Here is a 14,412-nt window from a genome sequence, read left to right on the forward strand (position 1 = left end):
GGATCTAATTTAAGGTTAAAGTGGATCCAGAGGCTCCAGTGACTCCCCATGCTCACGGCATGTGAGAATGTGTGTGATTGTGCATTTCTGAGTGTGAGAGAGACGATGTGTCTCAGTCAACTCCACTTCACCCGTATGCTGGCCTCACTCTTTCCCATGGCAGACGGGCTTCCTCCACGTGGCCAGGCGCACTCCATCTCAGTTTAGCAACTCCAATGGAATGAGCCTGTCCTTGTCCAACATCTATTTTTCAATCTCAAGGCAAGGCTCTGAACCTGTATTGTCACAGAGCTATTCTGTAGCAATCACCATGTCCAAAGACACTATGACAGGGCACCTGGCTGGTTCAGTCAATAGTGCATGCGAGTCTTGATCTCAGGGTTATGAGTTCAAGCCCCACAATGAGTGTGGGCCTTATTTTTTAAAAAAAATAAAATTTAAATACATACATACATATATATCCAGCCTAGGTCACATGTCCATCCCTTGGCCACCAGGAAAGATACTGTGACCTGAAATGGGGGGAAGAGGGGAACCTAAATGAACAGCTGCCATGTAATTCACTACAGAGACTTTCACTTTATATACTTTCATTTTTTTGAATTTGTTGTTTGAATATAGTCATGATTTACACATGTGGTTTATTTTTTCATTTAAAAGAGAATGCTACTGGGATGTAGTCATAAAGAAAGCCGAAGGTATAAAAAGTTCAGGGTTGGGGCACCTGGGTGGCTCAGTCATTAAGCCATTCAGCTGGGCACTATCCCAGCATCCTGGGATCAATCCCCACATCGGGTTCCCTGCTCAGCAGGAAGCCTGCTTCTCCCTCTCCCACTCCCTTTACTTGTGTCCCCTCTTTCACTGTGTCTCTCTGTCAAATAAATAAATAAAATATTTTTTTAAAAAAGACAAAAATAAAAAGTTCAGGGTTGATGACGTTAAGAATAAAACTAGGAGGAAAATAAGCCTCATGTATAAATAAGAAACTGGGCTTCCTAGTCCTGCATAATTGGCCAACATTTTAACAACCATCCAATAGTCCTTATTGAACCAAGCATTAAAAGACATATGAAAAACAGAGAAAAGAGATTTTAATTACTTAGCATTATGTTGATAAGAGGGAGGGAAAAGACCTCCAAGGGCTCTAAGGAGAAATATTATGAAATCCTCAAACAGCAAAAGGTCTCCAGTAGTGTCAGAAAGCCCTTTATGCCCTCTCTCATTTTTCCCATCCTACAATGTCACCAGCCCAACAGCAAATATAGAAAAGTTCAGGATCAGTTTTACTGAAACCAAATAATCACTTTCTACCTGTTTCAAATATATACTGTAAATATGGCAGCAAACCATCTAAACTAAAACAATGTATATTACCTACCCCTAAAGTAGAGATATAGTTAAAATTTCTACTTTAATAGTCCCAAGGTCTACCATTCAACATTACAAGTTCTTCTTACAAAAACAAACAAACAAACAAAAAATCCCAGTTAGACTGAAACACAAAACAATTCCTCTTTACTTCAATGCCTCTTAAGCAAGTCCTACCAATTCTGGCATTCAATCACCTCTCTAAATAAAGCCAATTCTACTATGGTAAGATATTTATTGCTCACCCAGTATTTCTTGCCCACATTTCCTAGCCCCTTAAGTAGTTGCTCCATGACTACTACTGACCAATGCATCACGTAAGAGAAAGTGATGAGGGTCACTTCAGGGCCAAAGGCACAGTAATCGAAGAGGTTCCATGTTCCAGATAGTGAACCAAACGTACATTATTATTTTAACTACAGAACCCTTTTTTTATGTTCCAGGAGACTATGTATAGTTAATATACTGGATTCTACAAATCTAATTCAAATTCCACTTCCTCAAAGAAGCCTACCCAGCCTACCCAGACGAGGCCAGCCTCCTGGCATCATCATTAAAGCACTATGTATGTATACAATGGGTAAAGCACTGTGAAAGCACTGCGATACTGAGATATAAGCAGTACAACAAATGTTCTACCCTCTATAATTTAAAATGCGGTTGCTGCAACAGGACACATGTAAAAACAGAAATAAGTATACATGATAATAAATAAATTTTGAGTGCTAAAAATAGTAAGTGCTACAGGACTTTCCACCTATCTCAGTTAGCAAGTAACTAGATAGTTATATATACCCATATGACATTTTTTTCTATAATTTTCTAATTCATGTATGATTTAAAGCAAATGAGCTTTCTTTATGGAGATTACAATCTCTTTAAAGGGTAGGAACCTTAAGATATAGTAACATCCTGGCTTCCTATACCACCATCCAAACAATAAGTATTCGATAAAAATATAGCTTTTATTGAGAAGAATGGGCTGAGAAATTAAAACAGAAATATAGGAATCCCCAAGACATTACAAATTTGTGTCTCCAGCATGGCAATGGAGAGAGAGGAAGAACACAAGTTTTTCTGTTATCCATGGCAGGTAGAACTTTCCACTGGAGAACAATGACTCACCAGGCTTCCCCAGACTTTTGAAATAGCCCATGACAGCCAACTTCTTATCCTGTAGGGACTACCTGCTCTTCAGGCAATATCTGATTACCAATTCAATTTCCCAAATACCCTGAAACCAGTAAAGAGAATCCCTAGATAATACATACAAGTAGTCCAGGCACACATTTTTTTTTTTTTTAAAAAGGTCTGTTCCCCTAAGTACATTAATAAGTAGCATTGATTTAATCAATGGGATTTGTCAAATATTTTCCCATCTGTGTGAAACATAGCAAAAATATATAGGACAAAATATAAAACATAATCCCCTTTTGCCATTCTCATACCATAATTTGGGAGCTAGGACACATGAAAACAAAAAATTCCACACAATACAAGCAGTAAAGTGTCAAATGAATAATACGGAAAATAAATATTAAAAGAGTTCATAGAAGGAAGAGATTACTTTCAAATTTCATATTCTGAGCAATTAACAATCAAGGTGGACTCTCAGCTAAGCTTTAAAGGATAGGTACGATTTCAAGAGGCACAGAGTAGGATAAGGGAGAATACTCCAGAGAAAGGACTACATAAAGCAGTAGAAACAGAGAAGCTAAAGGGATGTTTAAGGGACAGTAAACAGACAATTTATTTCGAACAGTTTACTAGGGGAGAATGGTAGGAAATGAAACCAGAAATGCAGGTTGGTGCCAGACACAGGAAAGCTTTAAATGCCAGGCTAAGTAACAATTTTATCCTGAGAGTAATGAAGACCCTTTGAAGGTTTTTAAGCAAATAATACAATGAAATAAAAATAAGGATGATCACCCCAAAACAAAATTTAGGACAGACTTAAAAAGGAACTCATTGAGGACAGTGAGACCACCTTGGACACCACCACAATAATTAGGCCTAAATCAGAATGATGACAGGAGGAAAAGGAACAGATCTAAGCAGCTGATCAAACTTGGAAAGTGTTTCTAGCATATGTCTAATCAGACCCTAAGGACTCTAGAAAGCTGAGATTCAAATGCTAGAAAGAAAGAGTTTAAAAGCACAGCAACTGTGAATTCCAGTCTACCCAACAGGGTCTCCCTACTTGAACTGATACTGGGCTCTGCCATACATATATGCATTCCCATCTCCACACTCCTACAAAAGGTCCACTCTTTTTTATTAGGGTTTAGGGGGACAGAGGTGGGAAATAATATATAAGAGCAGTCAAGTGAGGAAGGCCAGGTAGTTGTGCAACAAATAGAACTCAAACATCTGTAAAAGCCAAAGACAATGTAATCACATCTATTGCAAAATGGAAAAATGGACTGCAAATCCAGTCATACTGCGGGCTTGAGTAATGACATCAGATATATCCATTAAACTTGGCAAGAGGGTAAGAGTAGATGAATGGAGTTATTGAGGTCCCAGTCCTTAACAACAGAGGTTCTTAACCTTTGGGGAGGTCATGAACCCTTTTGGGAATTTGGTAAAAGCTATAGACCCTCTTCCCAGAGAAATGCTCACAAAATTTTGCATATAATTTCAGAGTATTCACAGACCCTCTAAAGCCTATCTAGAGACTGTTAGTCTATGAATTCCAAGGGTTTTTAGATAAGAACCCTTGCTAAAAAACACTGATAACTATTTATTATTATATACCTCACAGTTAAAAAGTTTTGAACAGGAAGCCATATATTTATATTTATTTATAATTTATATATAGTGCACACCAGACCAATAAATTATGTGCCTTGAAAAGCACACACAAAAATGGAAATTTAACAGAATGCCATTTCTTATAATAAAACAAACAATTCTAAAGCATTTGTCTAACTGATAACACAGTTTTGTGCTATTCCTAACACTATTATTAACACCCCTATTTTGGTGAAAATAATGTGATTGAATACGGTTTGTTATTTTTCAACTTTGCTTTCATATTTTGTAAAATGGCAACTTGAGGTCTGGTTCTCAATTTCAGTTCATTTTTATAGTAACTATTTTATTTGGTTTTAATGGCTATCAAAGCCAAAAAATATATTTCTCCAAGATAGGTAAAACCAAATCAAAGAATGGCATCATTTGCTGCACTGTATAAAACATGATATTCTATTCAATTTTCAATCCCACTGACCATTTATGCAAATGTTTTTGCTAAAGTTCAGCTAGCGCTTTTCCGTATTTCTTGATGACAACCAGTTGTTCTTCCTAATAAATCAAAAGGTATTGCTTTCTTATAACTTAGGCAGGTAGGCACAAAATCATTAAAACACCTAATTTTTACAAGGCTTTTCTAGAATATTTTGTTTCCAAGTTCAAAGGTATATATAAAAACATTCTTAAAGTTACATACATCATTTTCAGCAATAAAATCCAATAATGATGGAAATAGTTCCAAATACTCATTTTTTTTTAAAGAGTTGTTGTTGTGTTTTTTTTTAAGATTTTATTTATTCATTTGACAGAGATCACAAGTAGGCAGAGAGGCAGGCAGAGTGAGAGGGGGGAAGCAGGCTCGCCGCTGAGCAGAGAGCCCGATGCGGGGCTCGATCCCAGGACCCCGGGACCGTGACCTGAGCTGAAGGCAGAGGCTTTAACCCACTGAGCCACCCAGGCGCCCCCCAAATACTCATTATTAATAACCTCTGTCTATAACACTGAATTTGATTTTGTTCTGAAAAGTAGTTACTTTTTGAGTCACTGTTAAGAACTTACCATCATCCCAAAGAGGCAGATAAAGTAAGTGTGTTTATTTTTCATAATTATCTGCTAAGCAGCACATTACTCACAGCCACTTGTCACAGAAAATGTCAGCAAATTTGGAACATCTGTGTTTTCATGAAAGAAAAATGAGTAAGTCACCTTTAAGTTAGACAATTTTTCAGTCCTTTGCCTTAAGATGACCAGTTAACCTCCGTGAAGTATTACACAAAAGATCTGCAGAGAGACTCCCTACTGTAAGACGAAGTATGTTAAGAGTCGACTATTCCAACAAACTTGAAAATCCAGTTACCCAGGCCCCTATAAACTGTAACTCATCACAATAGACTAAAAAAAAAAAAAAAAAAAAAAAACTTCCTTAGAGACCTCTAATATTTCTCCCATTTCCCAGATAATTTTATGTAAACTGTACTGTGGACACCATGGTTCTAACTGTGCCTGGGACCTCAAGGGTCAAAGCGATCTCTCGGTACCCTCCCACCAACTTCCCTTGAGTGCTAGCAAAGTTTAAAGGAGTTGTCTTTAAAGGTACTCTAATTATATTGTCTCCGTCTCTGAATTACTACCAGTTTGGCAAAAGACACAACTGCGGCACATTCTGTGACACCAGTTGTCTTCAACACTGTTCCCTCAGTGTAATGCTGGCTAGCAGTTCAGTCAAATAATAGATAGGGCTAGAACAAGGTCCAAGACTCTTCATGACATATCCTGCCTTAAATCCTTTTTGGAACATGGCAGGGCATAAATAAATCAGTAAAATAAATCATGAACTATATTGAGAGCCAGGGACTTTCAACTTACATGACCAACCTCACTTATACAGAGAAATACACTTATATTTATACAAGGAGATGACATTTTTACACTTAAAAAACAAGTCTGCTGCATAAATGCCAAATGATAATACGCTGTTTAAAAAAAACAGCTACTGCTTTAAAAAAAAAAAAAAGTATAAGCCAGTGAAAAAGATTTTGTACTAACTCCTATCAAGAAAAAAAAAAAGCACATAATCTGTTCTCGAATATACATAAAAATGAGTGAATAAGTTCCTAGTGTGGTAAGCCTTACATATGGAATCATTTCAAAAACTATGAAAATATAAAATTTGGGGTGTAAAACCTGCCAAAAAAAATCTATGTAAATTTGGAAAACTGACATTTCTCATAGATCTCATCCAGATCTGCATACTTCACTGTTCCCCACCACCTCCCTCCATTAAAATCCTGCAATGTCTTGCCATTGCACCCACAGCATCTGGTTCCCTCCTCCTCCTTCAGCCGGTGCCACCCTCCTCCGTGCACTCTCCCCTTTCGTTACTCCTAAATAATCCCAACCTTTTCTGTCCTTTTATCTCTGGAATTTCATCTTCCTTAATATACTGCTCCCCTCACCCTCACTCATATACAAACCATCCCCTGCCTTCAGTGTTCTGGTCCACCCCAGGCCCAGCATGAAACCCGCCCTGATCACTCTCCAATGAGAGTAATACTCCCGCTCCTGAATCCTCAAAGTGCTCTTTCATACCTCCCTCACAGCACTCATCACATTCAATCAGTATTACAGGTATTTGTGTGTTTGTCTTATCACCTCTCTTAGGTCATAATCTCCTTAAGAACAGGATCTGTATCTTATCTTTTAACTCCCCTATCTTTTAACAACACAGCACCTTGAACAAAGTAGGTACTTATATAACTATGTCTTGAATGAATGATTGAGCGGCTACTTATAAATTCAATTACAGACTTCCTGTACCACCTGGAATGGAGAGGGAGGTATGAGACTTTGCACAACAAGCAACTCTTTCCCCAGTTTCCTCCAAACAAACTCACCAAAGTAAAGCCAGTATTACACACACAGGTGCTTTCAAAAAGCAAGGACATTTCATCCTTCAACTATCTGGTCAAATACGGTGTGATATCTTTATGTACACTCACACAGAATATCTTCCATTAAACAATCAAATCTATGCTTGATAATGAAAGCATGTAAATATTTTAACCATATAGGCAAACTAAAAATTTAAGATGTAACCTATTAAAGCTATCAGAATGAGATCAACCATTCAAAGTACAAGTGGAGGTGTTCAGTCAGTTAAGTGTCTGACTCTTGATTTCACCTCAGATCTTGATCTCAGGGTCGTGAGTTCAAAGCCCCACACTGGGCTCCACGCCCAGCGGGGTAGCCTACATTAAAAAAAAAAAAAAAAAAAAGTACAAGTGGAAACACAGAATGACCAAGCAATTTATTCCAGCTGGGGAAAAAAAAAACACCTGAGCTTTAGCTATTTAAATGCTAACAAAACCTGAGAGGCAGAATTTTATTGCTAAGAATCCAAAACCAACCATTCTAAGATAAGCTTACCTAGACAGAAGCACCAAAGAACCAACATTACTAAAGTACAAAGGTGAGATCAGAAACAGCACAAAAATCTTAAAGTGACACTATCATTAAGTAACTGGTATATATGGGCTCCTGGGTCATCAGAAAGCAAGATTAGAGGAGTCTCCCCTGCACATGTAAGGACGAGAGAAAGCCCAGAAAGAAGTCTACAAGTGGCCAACTGTGGCAAACAGGCCTGGAGAAAAGTCGGTTTAAAGGCATGCCTGTGAAGGGACACCTGACTGGTGCAACTGATTAAGCCTCAGACTCTTGATTTCTGCTCAGGTTGTGATCTCAGGGTCATGAGACTCAGCCCGTTTCAGATTCTCTGTCTCCCTGCCCCTCCTCCCCACGCCCACTCATGCACATGCTATACATTAATTAATTAGTTAATTAATTAAAAATACTTTTCAATAAATAAAATTAAGGGATGCCTGTGATTTCAGGTCAAAAGCTGTGCAATCTTACACCAACCACTTAACCACCCTGAGCCTTGTTTGCTCGTTTATAAAATGTAACATGTAGAACAAGCACAGTACCTGAGTACAGTGTGTCTCAGAGATGGCGCTCAATAAATATTTGGCGACTCTGAATGAGGGCCGTACAAGAAAAGCAGACATTCCTCTCCAGGCACTTTTGTAGTTTTTGAGAGAACAGCCCTAAGTAATCCCTGCTTACTAATTTACTGCAATATTTGACAGTCAATTTTGGCCAAAAAATAAAAATACTCCTCTCCTCCTCGCTTACACATTACTTAAAAGCTTACTAAAATTCTTAAACTTTAAAATCTTTGTAATAACTTTCCAATACTGAAACAAAACAAAACAAAACTTCTCCTAAGGAAACCTGGAAGCCAAATTCCTGGATTTCTGCCTAAGTAACGCCACTAAGTACGTGACCCATGAAAATTACTGTATTTGCCTGGCCTTAGTCTTCTCCTCTGTAATATTAAGGAGGTTGTGCTAAATTACCATTAAGGCCCCTTCACTCTGAATGGTGGGGTTCTAATTGGGTGATGGGCATTAAGAAGAGCACTTGATGTAATGAGCACTGGGTGTAAGATGAACTGATGAATCACTAAATTCTATCCCTGAAACTAATAATACATATGTATAACATAGTATATGTTAACTCAATTGAATCTAAATTTTAAAAAAAATTTATAAGTAAATTTTTAAAAAAAAAATGGTGTGGTTCGCGTCATCTCAAGGACTGTTTCAACCCAATTAGGAAAAACAATTCAATGTACAATTTAAAAAAAGGATTTCTTTCCAGAAGAAAGAAAAAGAAAAAAAGAAATAAAAAATCTATTATATTGAAAAACTGAGCAACCAATGCTGAGGGAATGATAAAAATCAAGCTTTCTAGAGAACATACCAACTTTGACCCTGTTTTTGAAGGTCAAGAGGTAAAGGAAAAGGAAACAATTTAAATAAAGAAAATGAAACATATAAAATCAGAGCAAGGTATCAACAGGTGATTATAACACTTTCTTCACTTGTATAGTACTTTACAGTTTACAAAGCATTTCTGCACATGCCATCTGCAGCAAATTTTCTGGAATAAGAGATACAAGAACTGTTTAAATTATTTACATTTGATAAATTTGTCCACAGAAAGTCTCTGCTACAAATAATAACATGAAAAACCATCTTGGAAAGCAATTTTTCACCATTTCTTTGTAGGATGAATTAGGCAAATGCATGCAGGCAAACAGCTATAAACCTACAAATCATACAAAGAAAAAATGTGAAATCAGTCCAATATGCTGATCTAATTATAAAGAAAGTCAGGCCCCCAGAATCGATTTGACTCTCTTCACTCCATGTGCAAAATGACAGGAGGACCAGATTGAAGAACCAGAAATAAAGGGGGAAATCCACATGGCAGAGAAAAGAATCGAATTTAGTGATGAATTAGATAGTGATGTGTTTAGTTGTTAGTGTAGGAAAACATTATTAAAGTCTTACTTTGTGCCAACCATTATGCATGATCTATTTTGTTATTTAATAATTTAAACATCATAACAATATGAGGGTAAGTACATTACTCCGATTTTATACATGAAAACCTGGGGTTTAGTGTGGTTACATAACTAGCCCAAGGTTACTTCTACTAAGTGTCTGGAAGGGCCAGGACATCATCCCTTTCTGAAGTCAAACCTCCATTTCCAAAAGAAACCTAAAACTTGCCTCAAAAGTAAAAGCTAGAAGAGCTAAGTTAAAGTATCACTCTGGAAACGGTGGACACCGCAGTATTATTAGAATTCTGGTCCTGTTTACAGGTGTATTTTGCCTCTACGCCTACACCTACCGTTATCAGTCTCATCTGCCTGTTCCTAATGGTCGGGTCCAGGATGTCTCAGTAAAGCTAAACTTCCCGGCTCTCCACACTAAAACATCCATGGGGAGAGATTAGATCAAAATATATATAAATTGAGGGTGACTGGAGGGTGATTAATTTCAAGTCTTACAAAACTCAAGTGACTATAGCTTCTGTTTCAGCATAAGCTATTTATCTTCGAAAATATGATAACTATACTAAGCTTTTCTAAAAGCCTGTCACTTCAAGGAGCCTCAAAAATACTGTGCTGCAGATGGGGGTATGGGGGAGGAAGCATGGATACAACAACCCACTCCACTTGTGCCTCCAAATTGGATTTATATGTTGATGTCAGTGTTTTGTAATGATTTCTCTTCTTCAACCACATATCCTATGGAAATATAAAATATCAATTTTCCCATATTCCAACTACCTATAATCTAAATACTGTACGCCCGTGAAACATTGTCCAGAACTATAGGAAAATTTCTGCACCTCTTTAAACTAAGCAACCAAGTATGGTACCCAGTTGCCACTAGGGCATTTTATGACCTCTAACCCCACATGTTGAGAGAAAAGTACAAAGTCTGGCTAAACTATAAAGAAGGGAGAAGAAGGAAAGGCTTGAAATGATTAGACCTCATCTCAAATGGTAAGAAAAAAGGTCAGAGGGCACAGGGCCCATTCTCAGTGACCAATGACCAAAGCCTAACCTAGTGGTTAACTGAGGAAAGAAGCAACAAAGTTGTCCTTTCCTATAGCCTAGTCTGTCCCAGTGGATAGGAAAGTTGTACACCATGGGAAGAAATCTGTGCAGCTCTGAAGCCCAGACCCAATTCAACTCCTGGATGGCATAATTTTCTCACCCAGTCCCACACTTCCATTTGTGCCTAATATTTGCAGGTAAGCTAGAAAGGAGCCCACCACGTGGTTTTGAACCTCTGCCAGGAAAGCGGTTGCTCGTCCTCTGAGAATTCTTGTGATTGTCCTATGTAGAAGGCAAAAGCCATGACTAAGATAATAATGAGCATCCTGGGGCTCTCCTCCCGTGCCCAAGACTCACGGGTAGTATGTGCTTATACTGACCTCCTGTACTTGTCCTAAATGAAACTTATGTTAGGCCATAGGGTTTAAGGCCAACTAACTCCAAAAGATATGCCACATAACATTTAAACAATGTGGAGCCCTTGGAGGATGAAGCAAAAAAAAAAAAAAAAAGAGAGAGAGAGAGAGAGAGAAACTAAAGTAAGGAACGGAGGTAGTATCTCTCTAAGATTAGGTATATAAAATTGATGACAACAAAGAAGGGAGGGCTAAAAGTCTTTGAAAAACAATTAGAAATCACATTATGATATGTAATCCAACAGAGGAAAGATTTTCATGGAATGTCCAATATTATCTCTCCCACACTCTACCTTTCAGCACCTCCACACCATCCTCATCACTTACTCAACATTTAGTCCTGGTGAAGACCAGTCATTGGATTAGCAGGATCAAGAGTACATGCAGAGAACATTCCATCCTGAGAACATCTTTAAATTATTTAGGCTTGTTTACCACCCTTCCCTATAGAGTAAAAGCATGAAATGTTGCCAACACTTTCACAATATATACCAGTCAGCACCATAGCAACCCAATCCTCTGCCCACCAAAAGATTAACACATACACACAAAACAGGAAATTCAACAAAAATTAAAATTTGACCCTAGACTCCCTCAACAGTTAAATGTCTTAAGTAGTAGCAGTATCTTTATATCACACCCACTTCATGCTACCCTTACAGCTTCCTGGCATAAGCAAATTCTTGGGATTATACAAACTGCTGCTTCTGTTTCCAGCCCAGATTTCTAGAAATGAAACCCTAGAATTGAGGGAGAAAGAAAAACAAATGTTGGCAGAAAGAGGGAGGAAAATGCATTGTCTATATAATCCCAGTTTAAAAGGAACAATCACCATTAGTTCCATCAAGCACTTTTTTTCAATAAAACCACTTACCCAAAAATGCAGATCTAAAATACTCCCTTGGCTTAAACCACACAAAAAGCAATTTAATAGACACAATCCTACAGATTTTCTCAGAAATGAGGAAGAGATTAACTACAAACTATGTCAAATTCAAGTTTTGCACCTTCAAACTCAAACTTCCTTGAGAGTTAAATATATGTAATAAATAAGCACTGCAAAATGTCTACAAAAATCAAACCAAACACCTGTTCTTATAAGCAACACCCCTCCATTTTCTCTCCAAACCATGCATTTCCCTATTCAAGCCCCCTTTTTGATCCACTGTTCCCAAAGCAGAAGTCTGAATAAGAAATGGAGGGAAAACATTTCAGAGGCTAATTTGGCCAAAACCAAATTGGACCTTTCCACAAAGTACAGGAGGCAAAATAGAAACACATCCAAATGGTATCTAGTTTATGACAAATAGTTCAAGGAATGACCATTTATTAAGCTGAATCAAACCCCACTACTACCTTTCACCCAAAACTATTTGTAGTTCAAGAGCCAAAAGACCCAAGCAAATACTTTCTTTTCACATTATTCTTAACATGAAGAAATCTGACCCCCTTCCTACTACATCATAGCTTCTGTGAAACAAGCTGAGAGGCCCCTTTGGCCAACTTTTTTTTTTTTTTTTTTTTGAGCCTAACCTCCAACCAATTCCAGAAGAAGAGACAAACCTCAAACAAATTTAACCCTTGATATCCATCCCTTCAGCAGTACGGCAAGCTCCACCACAGCAATGTTTGACACAGACACTTGAAGATTTCTTAATCACTGAAGTGTAAGCCTCAGCCCTCACAAATCATCGCCACAGAGATTACTCTTGGCATCAACAGAGGGTGCTGGGACTGCAATTCACTCAAGAACCCTTCATTCACCATCATCATACTCGACATTAAAAATTCGCCCTCTCAAAAGAAAAAAAAAAAAAAGTCACCTTCTCCACAAGGACACCTGCCTCTTCAACGTCTCTACAGTGAACGAGGAGAACCAAGCATGAAAGGCTAAAAGATCCTCCAGCTTAAAGTTTTCCTCCCCAACAAACTCTGCAGCCACAGCACCGTGGACTGTCCTTGTCACACACACAGGCTTTACTGTCAAACCTTCCATCTCCCTCTAACATCGTCAGTGTCTAGACCATGGGGGGTGGGGAGTTGGCTGCTTTAAAAAGAAGCAAAACGAACAAAACAAAACAAAACCCACAGCTGGGTAGTTAGGACTAGGGACCCTGGTGTCCGGTTTCTCCGTTTCTCTTCCGAGAGACCAGAGGGCGGCTCGAGTTCTGCCGCTGACCATTAACCAGTCCCACCTCCCGGTCGCCCAGTCAACACGTCGGCTCCCCCTCCTAGGTCCTTCCAGCGACTCCTAAGAAGGGCACCAAACCCTAGCCCCACAGCAAAATCTCACTGATCCATCCCCTTTCTACCTCCGAAAGCCCTCGACGGGAGAAGGAAAACGCAAGTGCCCCGGGGTAAACAGAAGCGCCGTCGAAGGCTGCGCTTACGGGAAGGCACGCCATGGTCATCCCCATTTCGCAGTCCGGGCAAGCGAGACTCGGAGAGGTTGCCCGGCTTGCCAAGGTCACCGCGCGCGCCGGGGCCGAGGGGCGCCCGCGCCGACTTCCGGCTCCCCCTCTCGGCAGCGGCGGCGGCGGGGAGCGCCGGCGGGCTGGGGGCGCCGCTCCCCACGCCGGGCCGGCGGCCGCGAGCCTCGCGCACCCTCCGCGGATGCTCGCCCAGTCGGCGCTAACTAGGGCAACTGGGAAAAGGGGCCGCGAAGTCGCTGCTGCAGCAATTTCCTCCGCGGGCGCAGCCCCCAGCTGGCGCCCGTGACAGCTGCGACCTCCGCCCCCTCCAGCCGTGCGAGGCCGAGGGAGAACTCAGGGAAAGTGGGAGGGGGACAGAACGGAGAGAAAGGAGAGTGGGGGGCGGAGGGGCGCCAGCTGCTCCCCGCCCCCTAGGGCCTCGGCGGCCGCGCGGCTCGTGACAGCTGCACCCACCGGGAGGCTAGGCGCCCGCCGCCCGCCACTCACCTGCCGCCGCCGCCGCCTCTGGGCCGCGCTGACGGGCGCCGCGCTCGCCGGGACCGAGGCGGCGCCGCTGCGGCCTCCGCCGCTCCCCGGGCCGGGAGCCCGCCGCCGCCGCCGCCGCTGCCGCGGTTCTCCGGCCCCCTCCTCCGGAGCAGGGGTCCCCCCGCAGGGGGATGCAAAAAGAACCGGGCGCAGGCTCCGCTCGAGGGAGCAGCAGGGAACCAGGCGGCCGAGGCGCTCGAGGCCGCGGTCCAGCCGTCTGAGGGGAGGGCTCGGCGGATCGCGTCAGACTCCCGCTCGCCTGGCCTGAAGAACAGGCATTTCAGCCGCTCTCCGCGGCCGCCATGTTCTCCTCCTCCTCGGCCGCCGCCGCCGCCGCTGCTGCCGCCGCCGCCGCCGCCACCGCCCCCCGCTCGCGGCCCCGCCCCCGCCCCGCCCCACCCCGCCCCGCCCCACTCCCTAGCTCCCCGCCGCCCCGCCCGCCGCG

Source organism: Enhydra lutris, unplaced genomic scaffold, assembly GCF_002288905.1.
Source record: "Enhydra lutris kenyoni isolate GAN:26980312 unplaced genomic scaffold, ASM228890v2 scaffoldscaffold35, whole genome shotgun sequence".
Classification (NCBI taxonomy): Eukaryota; Metazoa; Chordata; class Mammalia; order Carnivora; family Mustelidae; genus Enhydra; species Enhydra lutris.